Source organism: Chenopodium album, chromosome 15, assembly GCF_948465745.1.
Source record: "Chenopodium album chromosome 15, dcCheAlbu1.1, whole genome shotgun sequence".
In the NCBI taxonomy this organism is placed as follows: Eukaryota; Viridiplantae; Streptophyta; class Magnoliopsida; order Caryophyllales; family Amaranthaceae; genus Chenopodium; species Chenopodium album.
This window is the reverse complement of record NC_137848.1, coordinates 16,622,050-16,627,250: the sequence shown is the minus strand read 5'-3', so window position 1 is coordinate 16,627,250 and position 5,201 is coordinate 16,622,050. Positions and strand designations below refer to the sequence as shown.

At 39.5% G+C, this 5,201-nt stretch overlaps 1 pseudogene; it reads left to right on the top strand.

The window, feature by feature from the left end:
* Positions 1-923: 923 nt before the first annotated feature.
* LOC145583596 (small nucleolar RNA R71) lies at positions 924-1,022 on the top strand (annotated as a pseudogene).
* Positions 1,023-5,201: the final 4,179 nt, after the last annotated feature.

Genomic DNA, 5,201 nt, shown 5'->3' with positions numbered 1-5,201 from the left:
GTGAAGAAGGTTGAGAATAGGAACTTTCACCTTGAGTCTTTGGAACAAACCCGGGTGGGGGACCTCTTTGAGAATTATTTTGAAAATTACCCCGTCCTTGATTGTTCCAATTACTCCTATTTTGACTTTGGCCATAGTCTTGATTATGGTTTCCACCACCTTGATTATGATTACCACTACCTTGGTTATGATTTCCATAACCTTGGTTTTGGTTACCATAACTTTGGCCTTGATTACCATAATTTTGGCTTTGATTTTGGCCACTATAACCTTGATTATTATAGCTACCACGAGAACCTTGATTCCCTTGGTTTCTATAACCACCACCTTGGTTATAGTTGTCAAAATTGCCTTGGCCTTGGTAGTTCCTATTCCATTGACCTCTTTGATTATCAAACCGTTGACCATTATTATTCGACACATAATTCACATGTTCACTCTCATGATTATCAAACTCATCAACACATTCATTAGGACAAGTACTAGAGTCATGATCATACGATCCACATGCATCACAAAACAAGCAACCCATAGGCGTATTATGTGAAGAGGGAGGGGGTTGAGAGTTAGAAGGAGTACCTCTCCCCTTAAATTGGGAGGGAAGATTCGAGGCTTGAGAAGAGGAAGAAGTGCTCTCCAACTTAGCTTTGATTGCGGTGACCTCCTTTCCTAAGTTTGTCATTTGGGAGGAAAGGTTGTTGATTGCATTTAGGTGGTCCACCGAGTATAATGAAGATTGCTTGCTTGAAGAGTCCCTCTCCCCATCTTGCCAATCCCTATAGTATGTCACCACGTCCTCAATGATGTCCACAACTTCTTCTTCGGTTTTGTTCATGATAGGGCCCCCGGCCCCTCCATCAAGGCATGACTTGCCTTGGGGACTTAAACCGCCATAGAAGATTTGGATCACTTGGTATGTGGGGATTCCGTGGTGAGGGCACTCCCTTTGATACTCTTTGAATCTCTCCCATGCTTCGTAAAGGCTTTCACTTGGCCTTTGCTTGAACCCTTGAATCAAGGCTCTTGCCTCCGCCGTCTTCTTTTGGGGGTAGAAGCGGGACAAGAAGGCCTTTGTGACATCGTCCCAAGTTCTCAAGGAGTTGGGCTTCACCTCTTTGTCTAGCCACTCCAAAGATCTTCCTATTAGAGAGAAAGGGAACAACTTGAGGCGGATGAATTCTTGAGAAACCCCATTGACTTTGATGGTGTTGCAATATTTTTCAAACTCCTTTAGATGGTTCAATGGGCTCTCATTCTTGGCCCCACTATATTGCCTTCTCTCAATCAAGGTGATCATTGCCGGCCGGATTTCGAAGTCATTTGTCGGTGTAGTAGGTGGAGCTATTCTGCTCTCAAACCTATATGCCCCGGGCACTCCAAGCTCCTTCAAGGCCACTCTAGGATTTTCACCCATGCCTTGCTCTTCTTGAATTTCTTCTTCACTTGAAGAACTATAACCCAAGGATCTATTAGCCACTCTTCTTCTTGAAAGAGTTCTCTCAATTTCCGGATCAAGGGGAACAAAGGAACGATCACGGGTTCTATGCATGCAAAACTCAAAGAAAAATATTAGTAGCACGGCTACAAGTGTAGCCTAAAGAAACAAAATCTTTTTGTATTTTTCAAGTAAAATGAAGTAGACTCAACAACAAAAGCTAAGCACCAATAGCACTCCCCGGCAACGGCGCCATTTTGACAAGAGGAAAATGCATGTCGTTATCTACCCTTTCCCCAAGCCAAACTAAATTTGTAAACACCTAACCAACCTTATATGAATATAGGGCAAGTTAAGGGTCGATCCCAAGGGAATGCAATGATGAAAACTAAAGTCTAAGTCAAGCTACCTCGAAGTCGAAAATGAGATTATGGTTGGTACTAAAGTGAACTTGCTCAAATTTAACAAGTAATCAAGGGTCGAAACACTAGGGATATGGGTTCCACATGCAAGATCAATGATAATGCTAGATTAAAGCTCAATCAATTAATTCAAGTATTGCAATGGACAAACAATAGTAGCAATCAAGAGAGTTCAAATGCTATCTCCTATAGGCCAATCTAGTGGTCAATATGAAAGGCAAACCAAGAAGAATCACGAGCAAACTCAATCAATTAGAGCAACCTTCAAATCAATTGGTCAAGTCATTAAGAGTTGCAATGCAATCTTGATTAATGTTATAGGGTGATCAATCCTAATCTAATCAATCTCATGCGAAACTATGTGTACCAATTTAATTGCAACAAATCAACCAATCAAAAAGCATCAACTAGCAATTCCATTAATCAAACATGCTTCCCCCTTTCCCTAGCAACTAATCTACTCATTAATCATGGTGGAATTCAAAAACAAATAACTAGAAATTGCATTGATCATCATTCTAAATCAAAATCTAATAGAAATCAAAGCATTCAATAATATCAAACTCAAATCCAAGAAAAACCAAGCATCAAGCAAAAATAAAATAGCAAGTCAGTAAGAGATGAAAGAAGGGAGAGATTCTCACTAATATTAATGATTGAAAATGAAGAAATCAAAACTTGATTGATCAAATGTTGAGTTACAAATCCAAAACCAAGAACTTCTCTCTAACTTCTCTCTAACTTCTCTCTCTAAAACTAAGCTAATGAAATATTATCCAAAAGTTCCATTCAAAAAGGAAATACAATTCTATTTATAAGCTAAGAAGAAAACGGCAGCTCCCGCGCCCTCTCCCGATAGACCCGCGCCCGCGGAAAAATTGGTACGGAACCCTCCGCGGGCTGTCTGGGCAGCACCCGCGCCCGCGGCATCAGGGGCCCGCGCCCGCGGGGAGATGACCCGCGCCCGCGGCAAGATCCCCTGCTCCCAAAGGCTGATCAGGGGGCCGCGGTCTCTCTGAGCGGAGAGACCTCTCCATTTTACCCGCGCCCGCGGGAAGCCCTCGGGGCAACCGCGGGGAGTTCTTGCCTCATTTTGATACTTTTGCACGTCTTGGGCCCGCGCCCGCGGCCTACTGGAAATACCTTGGAAACCTCTCCGAGACCTCTCCAAGGCCTCTCTAAGCCCTCTCTAGTCAAATGCTTCTTCCTTGCTTGATCATTGAGGTCCCGAATTGCATCCTTTGCCAAGGTGATCCTCACAATACCTACACAAGTAAACAAAGGAAGGAAATAAAAGGGAAAAAGAGCAAAATAAAGGAAAACACGATAAAAACACGAGAAACATAAATAAAAGAGAAACTAAAGGAAAAAGGACAAAAATTAAGAGAAGAAAGCATGAGAAAGGGAAAGAAATTACCTAAAAGACTACCCTATGAGTGCCATAAATGACACTCATCATGACATTGCTAAAGATGTTTGGAACGCAAATCATGCCCATGACTTTGAGCTTTTGCCAGTTTATCATGTTAAGAAAATGTTTGTCTATAATCAAGCATTCTTGACTCATGGTTTAGACAACCATGCCATTCAAATAAATTTGCAAATATTGCTCATTGCTTTGAATATGAGTCTTTCCGTGTGTAAACGGATCAATTGCTGATTATGGAACACAATAACCATTTATTTGTTCCAGCCTTAGCTTAAAGGTCTTTAAACAAAGCATACGACCTTACAACTTATGTAGCACCACTTGATTCATTCTAAGCTTGTAAGTCGATAACTTAGCTTATCTTAAATAATTTGAGGTCACTTTCAAAGTGGAACACTCAAGCAGTATCCGATACTTTGTGAAGATAATGAGTTGCTAAGTTAACTTCAATAACATGGAATCTCATTCCTTTTCTTTGTTCCTCGTTTCCTATAATTCTTATCATACTTTATCTCATATTCTTTAAGAACCATTTCTTTAAGAGTCTTTGAATTTTATACTTTGTTAGGCATAATTAAGCATCTAATGCGCTGTAAAACAAGGTTCCATCTTTTCCTTTAATTCACGCTCGAATTACTACATCAATGAGTCCTACTCATCTATGTATTAAGCGAAAAGATATGTTGGTTATCAGGCCCCACTAGTTGCCATTTTATAAAACCTGTGAGAGAATATACATTTCATTCATCCATTCACTATTTGTGAATGGCCCATGCATTTTACAACGATAAAACAAGTAACAATGCATAACCACGCGATAACTAGTAACTAATCTAGGTGGTTAATCCAATTAACTCGCCTAATTAAAACTAGTCAAAGTTGTTTTAACCGATTATGTAAATAAGCGCAATTAATATTTGAAGCTCCCACTAAATTCCGCATCCATCTTAATTAATCCAATTAATTAAGCCGGTAAAACCTAATTATTTGCCAAAATAAAATTTTGCAAATGCCGCTCATAAAACCGAGGCCTAGCCTCCAAATTTATTATAATAATTAAAACTAAATTAATAAAATAATTAAAACGGCAAGATAAGCAAAAATTACGTAGTCCAAAAATATCCAAGTGCCTAGCACTAAGACTTGGAGTGCTCACAACTCGCACACAACTCGCACGATCTCATTGCACCACATTGCTTCACAAGCAATGTCTACGCATATTACCCTTAATTATGTACCAAACTATGCACAAAAACAACCCTCAAAGGAAGCTCAAAGCAAACACCGTAAGCGACTAACCCATGGCAAGCCACAAGGCTGCCATGGTGCGCCAAGGGGTGCACGCACAGCAGCCCATACACGACACACGCAGCAGCACCCAAAATTGAGGCACCCGAGCAGCCTCGGTAGCCCATGGCTGCGTGAGCAGTCCGGCTGGCCGAGAGCTAGCTTGGGCTTCTTCGGCCTCGATTTGAGGTGCTCATACCTTGGGAAAAATCCCGATTTTGTGTGACACATTTAATCAATTTCTAAATTAATTTTAGAATCAATTAATTTTGAGGAAAAATGAAAATATAACAAGTCCAACTTAAATAAATTCATCCAAGTGCATTTAACCTATATTATTTCCAAGAACCATTCTTTAATAAAATTGGTTTAACTTGGTGCAACAAAATAAGGCAATTTCTCACTATTAATTTAATCAATTTAAATTAATCTTGAGATTTTGACAGAATAAAAGGGAGTTGAAAAAATGAACATAAGTTCAATAAAGATTCTAACTTTAATACTTGTGAATCCTTGAAAAATTATATCTTCCAATATGAAGATAAACAAATTTCTATCACAAGTTACAAACTTTATGATTCTAATCAACTAAAAAATGATTAAATCAACAAAGTTTAACAAAAATTCA